The sequence below is a fragment of the Schistocerca piceifrons genome, chromosome 3, assembly GCF_021461385.2.
Source record: "Schistocerca piceifrons isolate TAMUIC-IGC-003096 chromosome 3, iqSchPice1.1, whole genome shotgun sequence".
Lineage (NCBI taxonomy): Eukaryota > Metazoa > Arthropoda > Insecta > Orthoptera > Acrididae > Schistocerca > Schistocerca piceifrons.
This window is the reverse complement of record NC_060140.1, coordinates 687058386-687072603: the sequence shown is the minus strand read 5'-3', so window position 1 is coordinate 687072603 and position 14218 is coordinate 687058386. Positions and strand designations below refer to the sequence as shown.

Here is a 14218-nt window from a genome sequence, read left to right as displayed (position 1 = left end):
TGACACTATCTCCTCTATTTAGCGACAGTACAAAATGAGCTGCCCTTCTTTGTACTTTTTCGATTTCATCCGTCAGTCCCCCCGATTCGGATCCCACATCGCACAGCAATACTGCAGAGTAGGGCGGACAAGCGTGGTGTAAGCAGTCTCTTTATTGGCCTGTTGCACCTTCTAAGTGTTCTGCCAATGAATCGGTCTACCCAAAATATTATCTATGTGATCGTTCCAATTTAGGTTACTTGTAATTGTAATCCCTAAGTATGTAGTTAAATTCACAACCTTCAGATTTGTGTGACTTATCGCGTAATCGAAAGTTAGCTGACTCATGTGAATAACTTCACACTTTTCCTTATTCAGGATCAATTGCCACTTTTCGCATCATACAGATATCGTATCTAAATCATTTTCCAAGTAGTTTTGCTCATCTGATGACTTTACAAGACGGTTAATGATAGCATCATCTGCAAACAATCTAAGACGGCTACTCAGATTGTCTCCTATGTCGTTAATATAGATCAGGAACAACAGAGGGTCTATAACACTTCCTTGGGGAATGCTGGATATTACTACTGTTTTACTCGATGACTTTCCCTCTATTACTACGAAGTGTGACCTCTCTGACGGGAAATCACGAATCCAGTCGCACAACTGAGGCGATACTCTGTAGGCACGCAGTTTGGTTAGAAGACGCTTGTGAGAAACGGTGTCGAAAGCCTTCTGGAAATCTAAAAATATAGAATAAATTTTTAGGTCCTATCGTCGAGAAGGCGTCAGAAGGTCCTTGACAGCTCGCAGCTCTATTTCGTTATTTCAGCTATGCCGACGGTTGCAGGCGAAAACAGTAGCCGTCTACAGAGCTGTGACAACACTGAGGTATTTCCATAGAAACGTTTACAAAACCGCGTTACCTTATTGGTTGAGGAAGCCGCATGTAGCTGCCGCGCCCATTCGTCTCCAACTGTCAGGGATTAACTTCGGCCGACTGAACTATAGTATGGTGTGTGGGGGAAGGTGACTGCGTTCTACAAGAGAGTGAGCTCTGGGACTTTACTGTGAATACTCCGGCGGATAACAGGTAATATTTTGACGTTCGCACTCTCCTTTTCTACCTAGCAGCTAGTCTCTAACGGGATGCACTCCAAGTGTATATTCGGTTCGTTTCCCTCCGGTGTCGCTCTTTTCTTAAGGGGGACCATCACGTGTCTAACACTGGGACCGTCCACCACTAACAGCCCCTTCCTCAGCCTCGGTGGCTGCCCTCACCACCACAGCAGAAACACCGCTACAAGAGCGGGAGCGGCCCGACTTGCTGGCTGCGTTGCATTGACGCAAAATGCAGATTTTCCTACTTACTTTCTATGCTGCTCCAGAGGACCAATTTAACGTTTATATTCGTTGTGATGCTTGAATTTACCCGCTTTTTGCCAAACCATTTATGATTTCACCGAACCATTTGAAACGTAGAATTCATTCAATTTTCATAATTTCAATGATAAAACGATGTGTCCGTAATTATAGTTGTCGTACGCACTAAACTCTCGTGATTGAGGATTAATATTACGTAGAATTTTTTGTCTGACATAAAGGTCACCGTTGACGAATGAATATTAATACGGGTTATCTCTCCCTTTACCTTTATGATGGGCTGAATTCCGCTGGGGACATTTTCAGCTATGTGTCTCAATATCTGTCGAGGAATGGCAGTCCACTATCCCAAGATCCGAAACCAGAGAACGTAGTTGTTTTCATCGCTGTGATCTGGAGGGAAGATGACGCTCTAAGCCATCACAAAAGTGTTCCGTCAGGGTCAGATCGGGGACTTTCGGGTAGGCCAATCCGTTTCAGGAACGTTATTGTCCATAAGCTACGGCGTCACAGATGCTGCTGTAAGAAAGATGCATTGTCATGGTGATACAATCAACATTTCCGAACACCTTTGCTGTACTCAGTTCACAATATTGTTCTTAGAGTGTTTTCAATCACAAGAATAGGATAGCACCCTAACTACGAAGAAACTCCGGTAGCACAACACCACCGTTATAGTACATCACGGTTTGCAGTACTCATGAACAGATTATGTTCTATAGGCATTCGCTGAACGCAAACGCTTCCATCGGATTCCCACAAAGGATATGCCGATTTATCACTGGAAATAACTCGCTTCGAGATTTACACTGTCTGCCAGCGTCGCTCTTTAGTCCATCTCTAGCTCTCACTAGAGAAATGTGCGGCTTATGAGGAGCTGCTCGACCATTGTACCGTATTCTTTTTAGCTCCCTTCGCACAGTCACTTTGTAGCTGAACTGCTGGTAGCACTCTGAAGGTCGCGAGTGATTCAATCTGCTGATGTCATGAGATTTTGTACAATCTCCATCATCAATTGTCGACTGACCCTGCCCGTCAGTAAATGAGGGCTGCCTAGTCCTGATCTAGCTGTGACGATTCCTTCTCGTTTCCATTTTACACTCACAACACCAAAAATCGACCTAGGCAGCTTGAGAATGGTTGAAGTGTTGCTGATAGATTTGTTACTCAGATAACACTCAATAACTGATCCACGTTCGGAGCCGCTCAGCTCCCCTGACTGACACATTCTGCTATCAGGACTTCTCTATTGACTACGCGGTTGACGGGACACCTTTGGTGACCTGCGGGTCTGATTCACATATTTAAACACGGGGGCAGCCTCGTCGGATTACTCGACAGCAGCGCTCCTGACGTATAAAGTTAAAATTATACCGTCTGTGACATTAATGTTTATAGGGTAACGTACCGCTATAAATAGCACCCTGCCAACGTTGTTCGAATAGTCACATTTCGTGAGTAGTCTGTAATTCTGGGATCTGTCACTATGTTGCACATAAGACGGGAGTAAGTAGTAAATAGATGTGCGTGCTGTCAGCACTGATCCAGGGGCTCTCGCCGCATCTTACCAAGGTAGTGAGCTCTTTCTTCCGCTCTCCACACGCACATGAGCTCATAGGCACATGGGTCATAGCTTAGCGTGTTCTTCCTTATTGTTCAAATACGGCAGCGAAGTGGCACTGCACATGCGCGGAGTGAGCAAATCCATCACTGGTCTACGTCACGAGCTGAAAACTCGAGACGAACCAAGCGTCGGTAGTAATATAAAAAAAAGGAAAGGAAAGAGTACTTTTCGAGCACCTCGATGTCTCTCCCGTGAATTTCTTCCGCGAGCCAGATTGAAAGCAACAGGGGGTGGGTCTGCCCCGTGTGCAGCCAGTTGCCTACCCGTGGACTATACGAAACTCTACATCTCCTACACTGGCCCCTCCATGTCTAGTGACATTCGCTAGTGGCTACCGGATACTTTTCGTCAGATACTCTATTTATAAAACCCGAGATTGTAATTTCCATCTGGCGGACATTAACAAGTACAATACTGTCAAATTGTGCTTCAGCACAAGTAAAGACCTACAAAAGTGACTGACATGTGTTCCTGAAATATTTAATGCTACCGTCGCTATCACCTATCAAGTCAGTCACATCACGCACACTGTCTGAGACAATCAACTGACGAATTATTCTAATCTCTGTATGCCCATCTTTATACAGATGGTTGTGCGACCTCGGCTGTCCATTACAGACTGTCTAATCAAAATACCTTCCAGTATCCAGAATGAGATTTTCACCCTGCAGCGGAGTGTGCACTGATATGAAACTTCCTGCCAGATTAAAACTGTGTGCCGAACCGAGACTCGAGCTCGGGACCTTTGCCTTTCGCGGGCAAGTGCTCTACTATCTGAGCTACCCAAGCACGACTCACGCCTCACGCCTCAATTTACAGAAGCTGTCCTGCGAAACTTGCAGAACTAGCACTCCTGAAAGAAAGGATACTGTGGAGACATGGCTTAGCCACAGCCTGGGGGAGGTTTCCAGAATGAGATTTTCACTCTGCAGCGGAGTGTGCGCTGATATGAAACTTCCTGGTTCACAGGAGAGCTTCTGTAAAGTTTAGAAGGTAGGAGAAGAGGTACTGGCAGAAATAAAAGCTGTGAGAACGGGGCGTTTAGTCGTGCTTGGGTAGCTCAGATGGTAGAGCACTTCCCCATGAAAGGCAAAGGTCCAGAGTTCGAGGCTCGACCTTTCAGTAGTCTAAATTTTCAGTCGTTATTTTACTGAGAAACCAGTTTCGGCGGTATATTACACGATCTTCAGGCCTCCTGACAAACGTCCAGGAAGACTCCCATTTCTGGTCCAGACCAAATAGGGACCAACATTCGATGACATTCCCTAGATCTTTGACATAGCTATCCATTCGATCACCACTGGCCGACTTTTAGAGAAATACGTTTGTTATATGAGCACATGGTGGCAGACACAAGACATACATATAATCTATATGTATTTACTTAGATGGTATCTGTTCTTTCGGACATGTCCGAAAGAACAAATACCACCTTAGTAAATATATATAGTTAAGGCTCACCGGCCACTTGGCCATCTTCTTCTTCTGTGCGAATGCACAAACAGTGCCTGAAATCTTACGGGAATCGGCAACGCGCCTCGAGTATTGAGTATAATGGGCTGGGGCACTACGAATGTAGTACGGGACAATGCGTTGAGAATGTGGGTTTCGTGGGAGCCGTGTCAGAGATAAAATCCCTGCAGTCGTGCTATCCTCCTTGTCCTCGGTGGCTCACATGGATAGAGCGTCTGCCATGTAAGCAGGAGATCCCGGGTTCGAGTCCCGGTCGGGGCACACATTTTCATCTGTCCCCGTTGACGTATGTCAACGCCTGTAAGTAGTTAAGGGTGTTCATTTCATCGTAAATACATATAATCGATTCTCGTCGATGTGCAACGAATCCATCATCTTCAATTCGGGTGCACAGTAACGTTCGACCTCCTGCGAGAATCTCAAAGTAGCGGGGGTGGAGAACGTGGACGGCTGGTAGTTGGCGCTACGTGGGAATGTGGGTCGGCGGCTAGGCATGCCGAGATTGGCTGCTCATTTGCGATAAACATTGTGTTCTGGTGGCTGTCTCACAAGTAAGACATCCAATTCCCGGCCCACCACACATTTTTACTCGTCACCACTGATGCGGCAAAAAGTCATGATGCAGCTGATATCGATACCCTTTCCCTTCCCTTTCTTTTCCCCTTTCTCCCTCTCCCTTCAATTTTCAAAACATGTTTGTCTAACTGTCGGCAAGTGATGATCGAAGGGAGCGCTGTATCAAAAATTTGCAGGTACCAGTCATTGAATACTGGCCCCCGTTTTCCCTGAAGCAGAGATGGGAAACTTCCGACACGTCGATCAGTGGGCCTAAGTATGGCGTAATATATCGCCGAAATTGGCTGCTCAGTAAAATAACAGTTCGAAATTTAGAGGTCTGAAAGGTGTTTTGCTGCGACATTCTTCTCTAGAGTAGGTTTTCACATCAACTCAGGTTAGAAAATGAGGAAAAAGGAAACGCACACGTAAAAAGAAACGAAGAGAAGAAGCAAGAGCTGCATATCTTTCGCGCAGAGAAGTTGGAAGCTCCTCAGGCTAGGGTAACTGCATCACAGAGTTAAATAGAAAATAAGAGGAAACAAAGTGCAATAATTATATAACAGCGTAGTGCCTTCCAGCTATATTAGCTGGAAGTGGTTAGACAAGAGTCTCTACGGATGTCAGAAAAAATGAGAACATTACAAACTCGACGAGACTACAGTTTAGAATGTAACTCCAGCATGCGGTAACGCAAGGATCATACTTATAAGAACTGAAAGGTATTATTCGTCTACAGATCTTGCAACGAAACCTCATTTTTAGGTAGTAATATCATTTCAAGTCCTCTTTAGGAAGCTTGATGTGTGTCAGATAGTTTTCCTGTCGTGCTTTAGTACTTAAAGAAGTGCTCGAATGGGAAAAACTTCAGATCCCGCATTACCATCAGTGTAAAACGTTGAGCATGGTAAACACGTATATGATATAATACCGAGCATCTTATGTGCTGTTTTTACTGCAAGGGTGTTCAAATGGCAAAAGAGAAGCAGACTATATTTAGGCTTTTTTGAGTTGTTCAATTAAATCCGTTATGGTAAACGTGGCAGGAGCAACCTTTAGATTATGTAATGAAACGTCGGACACAGCTGAAAACCTTCTGTTACCCGTGACATCCGAAAATAAATCACGAAGTTTCAGGTTTCAAGACTGAAAAGAGAAAACTTCCAAAAAACTGATGTTGATAAGCCAAAATGCTATACTGTGTAAGTTAAAGAATTAATTTTCCAAGGCATACTAACTGTTTGTTGCACAAAATTGACTGAAAACGTAATCTACGACTACTCTACAAACCACTGTGCAGTGGAAAATTATATCTCATCCGCAGGCAACTATCTGCTTGGACTATCCGAGGCAGTCTCAAAACTGATTGAAAGCTGTCTGCTACTCTATCATTCCTGAAGTTCTCTTAAACATTAATAATAACTAGGAACATTGCTTTCCTCAAACACTGTACAAACAAGCTAGTGAACACGCCTTCTCTGCTCATTTGCTGGTGTAGTTGTGTTCACTGCCCTCACTGACGATACTCAGCTGTCAGTTACTTGCGTTTTTTAACACAGATGCGTATGTTAACTGATAGGCGTGGCTCTGCTGTCTCTAATCCTGGAAAAGGTAACATTTCTGGGCTGAGAGGAGGGGTTCAGAATGGCTCTGAGCACTATGGGACTTAACATCTATGGTCATCAGTCCCCCAGAACTTAGAACTACTTAAACCTAACCAACCTAAGGACATCACACACATCCATGCCCGAGGCAGGATTCGAACCTGCGACCGTAGCAGTCGCGCGGCTCCGGACTGAGCGCCTAGAACCGCTAGACCACCGCGGCCGGCAGGAGGGGTTCGAACACTCGTATATGCAGTAGGGAGTGTGCACTATGTGACTGGCAGTTGTGATCAGATGAGAGGAAGGGTTATCTTGGTTTTACTCGTAAAATGATTCCAGCCTGAGTATCAGTACAAGGTGTTCGTCATACTCCTGTATCCGGACAAGAAATTTTTTTGTTATATAATGGACGTACGAATTTTGAACACTTCTGCAGAGGTCACAACCGCTAGTATAGAATAACTTTGTGATGTGAAATTAACAGAAATTCACCAATGTTGTTTGGTACCTGTGCTCACAACCTCCTAAGAGCACACGTACAAACATGTTATGTTCTGCTAACGGAGATGGAAGGAATTACGGCCATTTACAAGGAATTGTGAAAGGAGTATGGAAGACTGAGTTTAATGAATTACTGACAATGTGATCATTTCAGGCAAAAAACGATATTGCAGTGAGCTGTTTGATGTGTCCCACAACGTCCTTCTCTCCCGTGCCAACCTCTTCATCTCAGAGAAGCACAACATCCAACATCCTCAATTATTTATCGGATATGTTCCAGTCTCTGTCTGCCACCGCAGCTTACACCCTCCCCATTTAGTACAATGCAAGATTTCCTCTGACGTGTTACCACATGTCTTGTCCTTTCTGGTCGGTGTTCTCCGCGTATTCCTTCTTCAATTATTCTGCGTAGAATCTCCTCATTTCTTATCAGTATATTTAATATGTACCATCCTTTTCTTGTGACAGTTCATACAAGGACTAGACCGTCTTCGAATTTTCTTCTTCAGATTAAGGACTTCGTATCTTCAAAAGAACAATCCCGTTTCAAAAAGCATAAATTTCATATGGATGCACATAAAAGCGTGTGATAGTTTTTACCATTACGTTTAGGTGTAAGTTTCTTATTTACTTTTTATAGAGGTTGAATGCGTCCAACGTCGCAAGCATGACAAACAACCATATGATATTCAAACTCATCCCACTGTTTCGTGATCATGCTACGGTAGTCACATAATCCAAGTCTTTCTGGAGCCAATAGTGCAGTACGAGTTCCGTATGTCCGTTACGGCTGTCCATTGTTAAGGAATGGTTTCGTACGCAGGTGTTGCTAAATCGCGTTGAAAAATTAAATCTCGCATGTTCCAGCATTTGTGCGAAAAGCCAAATCCGTAGTGCATCCGGGTACGTGGCTGCCATTAACGACCTCGCAAGCTGGCTTCACCGAGAAGACTCCTACTGGCAACTTACAATTGGTATCGTAGTAAACTTTCTCTGAAATCCACCTCAAATTTTTTTCTTCGTCTGTGTAGAAGATACAGTTTTGTGGAATCTGGTGAATCTTTTTGAAACACTCAATCATGTCATGCCGTTTTATCCTCGCTATCAATCGCCGGTCAGACACCACGTCAGTCCCTTGCGAAACTTTTGTTTACCTCGTCATATTTGTTGTGGTCAGTGAATCCCTAAAACAGGTATGGTGTACAAGTTCCTTCATGAAAATGTAAACAATCAGTTCTAGAAAACGACAGCCTCATCGGTGTTTACCATATGATGTGGAGCGGTTATAAAAGCACAGGGCTCGCTTTATAGAGCAGCTGGATTGAAAATGCTATTTAGTAGTCCATGTTTGAGGATAAGGCTGTTTCAGTATAAAGGTAAATACTGAGATCACTCCTTAGACAAAAACAGAAGCGTCTACGTTCTACATCCTTGTCCTGTCTGGTTCTACGCTTCGTCTGTATATACCTTGATATAGACCTGACGTTAACCATCACTAACCTTTTTAATTAACGTGACATTAGTTTCCTGGATAAGATACTTTATCTAACACTGTTCATATTTCCAGCAGAGCATGATGAATTCTCAGTTCATTATTCTCATGTGAAGTTTATATGATATTAAATAATCATTGATTCTGTATATCGGCACCTACAACGAGAGGATACGGACTTATTTGTACGCGCATCAGAATTGTATAACGAACAAACTATTCTTCTCTTATTGAAAAATCGTAGGTGTATTTTGTATAAGTTATATGTATCATATACACGTAACAAATCAAACGTACATGTCATTACATCACTTTGTAACAATATTCAACCATTAAATTATATAACTTTGTAACAGTAACTAACCACGTTTCAGAAATAAATAACGCAGCATGAGAATTGGAAACAATCATAAAATAGTGAAGTTTTTAAACCCTTATCTTTCCCAACTGTTAGTATTTTACCGGGAGCAGTAAAAAACCCCTTGACATTTGCATAATGGAGTAGAAGATCTGATCTTGAGAAATGTTCTGCTATTAATGTCTAGGACCAGGGTACAGCTGATCCAGTCACTGGGTACTGTGAAACATTTCTTTGAAAGTTACCCGAAAGGTGCTCAATGGGGCTTAGATCAGAAGATTGAGCAGGCCACAATCGTTTCTCTGAAACCATGCAGGCATCACTCTGGTAATGTGTTGTCTGGCATTACCGATTCCACAGCAAAGTATGGCAGAAGCTCTTTGAAATTTGCGGATCCCCTGTACTTTCCGAAGTCTCTCTGCGTCAACTGGTCACCTCCTTATGAGAACTCTTTTTGAATCTTGGCGAAAACCGAAGCATGATCAACTGTAAAGAGGAAGTATCTCTGCTGGTCGACTGTCCCATTTTAATGCTGTTGACACCAAGAAACACGACGTGAACAATTACCTCGGTGAATAGACGGAAACTTTAGGGGCGATGTTCGTGAAGGCCTCTTGCATGCAATTTATTTGTGAAATTTTGAGTTGAAACATTTACGTTACTTATATTTTGCATAGCATTCTGGCAGTTGAAGTTCATTCTCCCAGTGCAATGCGGCACAGGAATCTCTTTTGTCCTGCAGTAGTAGCTCTTCGTTTTCCTTGGTGACCTGATTCTAGACGGCCAAACTTTCGATAACGACTCCACATTCTAGCAATTACACATCTTCTCTTATACAGAGTGTTACAAAATGGTGCGACCAAACTTTCAGGAAACATTCCTCACACACAAAGAAAGAAAATATGTTATGTGGACATGTGTCCGGAAACGCTTACTTTCCATGTTAGAGCTCATTTTATTACTTCTCTTCAAAACACATTAATCATGGAATGGAAACACACAGCAACAGAACGTACCAGCGTGACTACAAACACTTTGTTACAGGAAATGTTCAAAATGTCCTCCGTTAGCGAGGATACGTGCATCCACCCTCCGTCGTATGGAATCCCTGATGCGCTGATGCAGCCCTGGAGAATGGCGTATTGTATCACAGCCGTCCACAATACGAGGACGAAGAGTCTCTACATTTGGTACCGGAGTTGCGTAGACAAGAGCTTTCAAATGCCCCCATAAATGAAAGTCAAGATGGTTGAGGTCAGGAGAGCGTGGAGGCCACGGAATTGGTCCGCCTCTGGTACTGGATGGTACCAGTCCATCGGTCACCGAATCTGTTGTCGAGAAGCGTACGAACACTTCGACTGAAATGTGCAGGAACTCCACCGTGCATGAACCACATGTTGTGTCGTACTTGTAAAGGCACATGTTCTAGCAGCACAGGTAGAGTATCCCGTATGAAATCATGGCGGTGAATGGAGGAAGTACAGTACATACTGACGAAACTAAAATGAGCTTTAACATGGAAATTAAGCGTTTCCGGTTACATGTCCACATAACATCTTTTCTATATTTGTGTGTGAGGAATGTTTCCTGAAAGTTTGGTCGTACCTTTTTGTAACACCCTGTATAGAGCACTCGCTGCATCAGACTGTGTTCCGGTATTTTCAGTTACGTCCGTCGCCTTAAACATTTCATCACAAAGGTGCATCATGGTGCAGGTGAGAAATAGTTCCGCAATTTGTTTTGTAATTGAATTAAATGTTTGTAGCTCCGTCATGAAGAAATGAAAAAGACACTTCTTAAAGCCCGTTATGACGAAGCCACAACCATTTACTTCATTTCATCAAGGTTTAAATGACGACGTTCTTAAATTTTTATCACGATACTGCACCGTTATTGGTTTCTTATGTTCCCTGTTGGTAACACACTTACTTAAATCTTTCAAGTGTAACAATAACAATCTCACAGGAGGGCAAATGACAAGTACATTGTCATTCACTGCCATTCACTTTTGTAACTTGATTATTTTTTTTAATATTTCCAATTTTATACTTGTTGTTTAGACAATTTTGGTGTGTGTAACTGAATCATTTATATCTTTATTTCCATAGAAAATTACGAATCTTTATACTGATAATATTGTACTCCCTTTAGCTACTTGCGACAACAACAATACATCAAAGAAATAGGATAAGTCAGCGATAAATGTTAGCTGGAAAGTAATTAAGTAAACTGCGTAGTCTAAAGTCAATGGAGAAACTTTTCCTTTTCGAGACATGCCGTGTGTGATAGGCCAAATGTTGTTACTGGATGCTGCGTGTAGTGCAAGTGAAGGTGCTGTATCTAAGAATTTCACTATGGTTGGTACAATAAAAATGCTTCAGATCATATTGTAGATTACAGAAATGTTCCGGTTTCCAAGGACGCCGTCTACAATTAAGGTGTCCACACTTGATGAAAGTGGGAGCGTAGCACTTGCATTCTGTACTTCAGTGAGATGAATGTTTCTATTCACAACACATTCCCTCATGAAACATTGAATATTTTTTCAAATACATGCACCAACATTTTGGAACATCCACAGCGCTGGACGTTAGCCCAAATTCTACGACAGATTGGATCCAACTGTCTACTTAAGAACCATCGTAAACAGTTACACCACTCCGCCACCCTAAATCATACACTCGTACAGTAAAATAACACTCGGAGTTCACACTGGAAGTTCCGGCAATCAGTTTACCATCACCTCAGGTTCTTCCTGTTCGTAGGCTCATAATAGACTAGTGGCAACACTCACCTGTCTTCGGCTTTGGCACACAGGCTGCGCCACCAAACGGAGGCGAAGATTACATGGTTCTTGTCAACGACAATCGTCCGGAAGAGTCTGACATTTATGGAGCACATAATTTCTTAAGATGACTGTGTTACATACAATACACACTTACTCCATTATAAAGACATTATGTACCGAATATTTATTGCAACGCATTTGTTTTTAAACAGTGCCATGTTGAACCTACCATCGCTCAGTGCTGCCAAGCATCGTCATTGAATAGTGTTAAGCAGAATATCTCTGCCGGTTTACTTGAAGCTGACAAGGGGACTGCTCTTACTCGTGATCATCAACTACTTCCAAATGTATGGCGTATGGACGGCTTGACGAGAAATGAAGGTGACAGAAATGGAAGCTCCAGATGGCCCAGCATTTAGAAAAAAAAAACTGTTTTATTGACGCCATGCTGGAGATTCATCAGGCACTCAACGGATGGCGCAGCAAAGAGTGGGCAGAGAGGAAAAGACAATACGTGCGGAAACGGCACAGTTAACTATTTTATGATTAACAGCTGATAGTATATTCTCTTGCGGTGAAACCGCATTGCAGAATTTCTTTTTATTTTTAAATTTTACATTATTTACACTGAAAATAAATCAAATTAATGCTCAATATAAACTGAAAGGCAAAAATAATGCAATCACTGCCCACCGCGACGCTGGATGCCACCTGGTGGCATTGCAGGCATGTGACGCCGAGCAGACGCAGACGGGGAATCACCCCAGCGAAGATATGGGCTGCAAATTGGTAAATCTATAGGGGTAAGCTCTTTTGACAAAGGGCAGTTTATTATTACGCATATCCTGTGAACGAGTGTCTAGAAAACGGCGAAGCTGGTGGATTGATCACGTACTATTGTCATAAGCATTCACGTAAAAAGTTGGAACGACAGTGAAACTACCACAAGATGCTAAATGGCAGGACGTCCACGACTGTTCACAGTACTTCGGGTTCGTCGTCTTATCTGCTCTTTAGAGTAGGGTAGATGGTACTCTGTGGTATCTCTGCCGAAAGAGCACAATGCTGGAATATGCGCAAGTGTTTTCGAGGACACTGTTAACCTCACATTCTTGTACACGGAGCTCTGTAGCAGACCACCGCTATATGTTCACATCTTGACCTAAAGACATCGTCGATTACAACTGCAATGGGCACGAGACCATCTGGATTCGACGTTCGATCAATAGAAAAACATTTTCAAATGTTGGCGTGCTACACGTTTCGAGCCGCCGTTCACCTAGGTGACGGCAGTTGTAGACACGATAATCGACCTAGTGTAGCAAAACAAATGGTTCAGATGGCTCTGAGCACTATGGGACTTAACATCTCTGGTCATCATTCCCCTAGAACTCAGAACTACTTAAACCTAACTAACCTAAGGACATCACACACATCCATGCCCGAGGCAGGATTCGAACCTGCGACCGTAGCAGTCGCGCGGCTCCGGACTGAGCGCCTAGAACCGCTAGACCACCGCGACCGGCGTAGCAAAACAATAATTTACCCGAAAAACCGACACGTTTCTATTGATTCTCGGGTATGGGTGCGTATGCTGTTCTTAGCATTAGTACGTTTAAGATAGTTTAAGTAGTGTGTAAATACGTACCGGTAACCTATTCAGTGGTCCGCCCCCGGTAGCTCAGTGGTCAGCGTGACAGACTGTCAATCTTAAGGGCCCGGGTTCGATTCCCGGCTGGGTCGGAGATTTTCTCCGCTCAGGGACTAGGTGTCGTGTTGTCCTAATTATCATCATTTCATCCCCGTTGACGCGCAAGTCGCCGGAGTGGCGTCAAATTCGAAAGACTTGCACCAGGCGAGCGGTCTACCCGGCGGCAGGCCCTCGTCACACGCCATTTCATTTCACCTACTCAGTTTGGTCCCTTAGGAATTCACAAACATTTGAAAATGTTTTTCTATTGATCGAACGTCGAATCCAGTTGGTCTCGTGCCTACTGCAGTTGTAATCGCCGGTGTCTTTATTAGGTCAACATGTGAACATATAGCAGGCTGGTGGAAGCAGTATTATCTTACGGGAGACATTCTCCTGCGCTTCTATCAGGCCTGTGGTAGAAATCGAGAACACGTTGACAACTGCGAACCACCTGCATCACTTAAAGCTTTGATGTCTCTTCCGATGGCGATATCATCTTTCATAGGCACAACTGCCTACGTCTCGGAGACGCGCTACAGTGTTTTGAGGGACGTTACAGTGAACTCACGTTGGTGACTCGGCGACCAAATTCGCCAGATGTAAATCCTAAGGAACCCATCTTGGTCACTTTCGGGCGCCATCACCGAGTACACAAACCGCGGCCCGTTATTGACGTGAATTACATCACCCGTATGTAGACATCTAATGCGACTTACCTCCATACACCTACCAATAAATCGTCCGATCCCAGATACGTGGAATCAG

The 14218-nt window shown here is 43.5% G+C and overlaps 2 non-coding genes across 2 annotated transcripts; both read left to right on the top strand.

The window, feature by feature from the left end:
• The first annotated feature begins 4649 nt into the window (after window positions 1-4649).
• On the top strand, window positions 4650-4723 carry Trnat-ugu. Its single transcript has one exon. It is a non-coding gene; the product is annotated as a tRNA-Thr (tRNA).
• Window positions 4724-13430: 8707 nt separating this feature from the next.
• Window positions 13431-13505, top strand: Trnad-guc. Its single transcript has one exon. It is a non-coding gene; the product is annotated as a tRNA-Asp (tRNA).
• The last annotated feature ends 713 nt before the right edge of the window (window positions 13506-14218 follow it).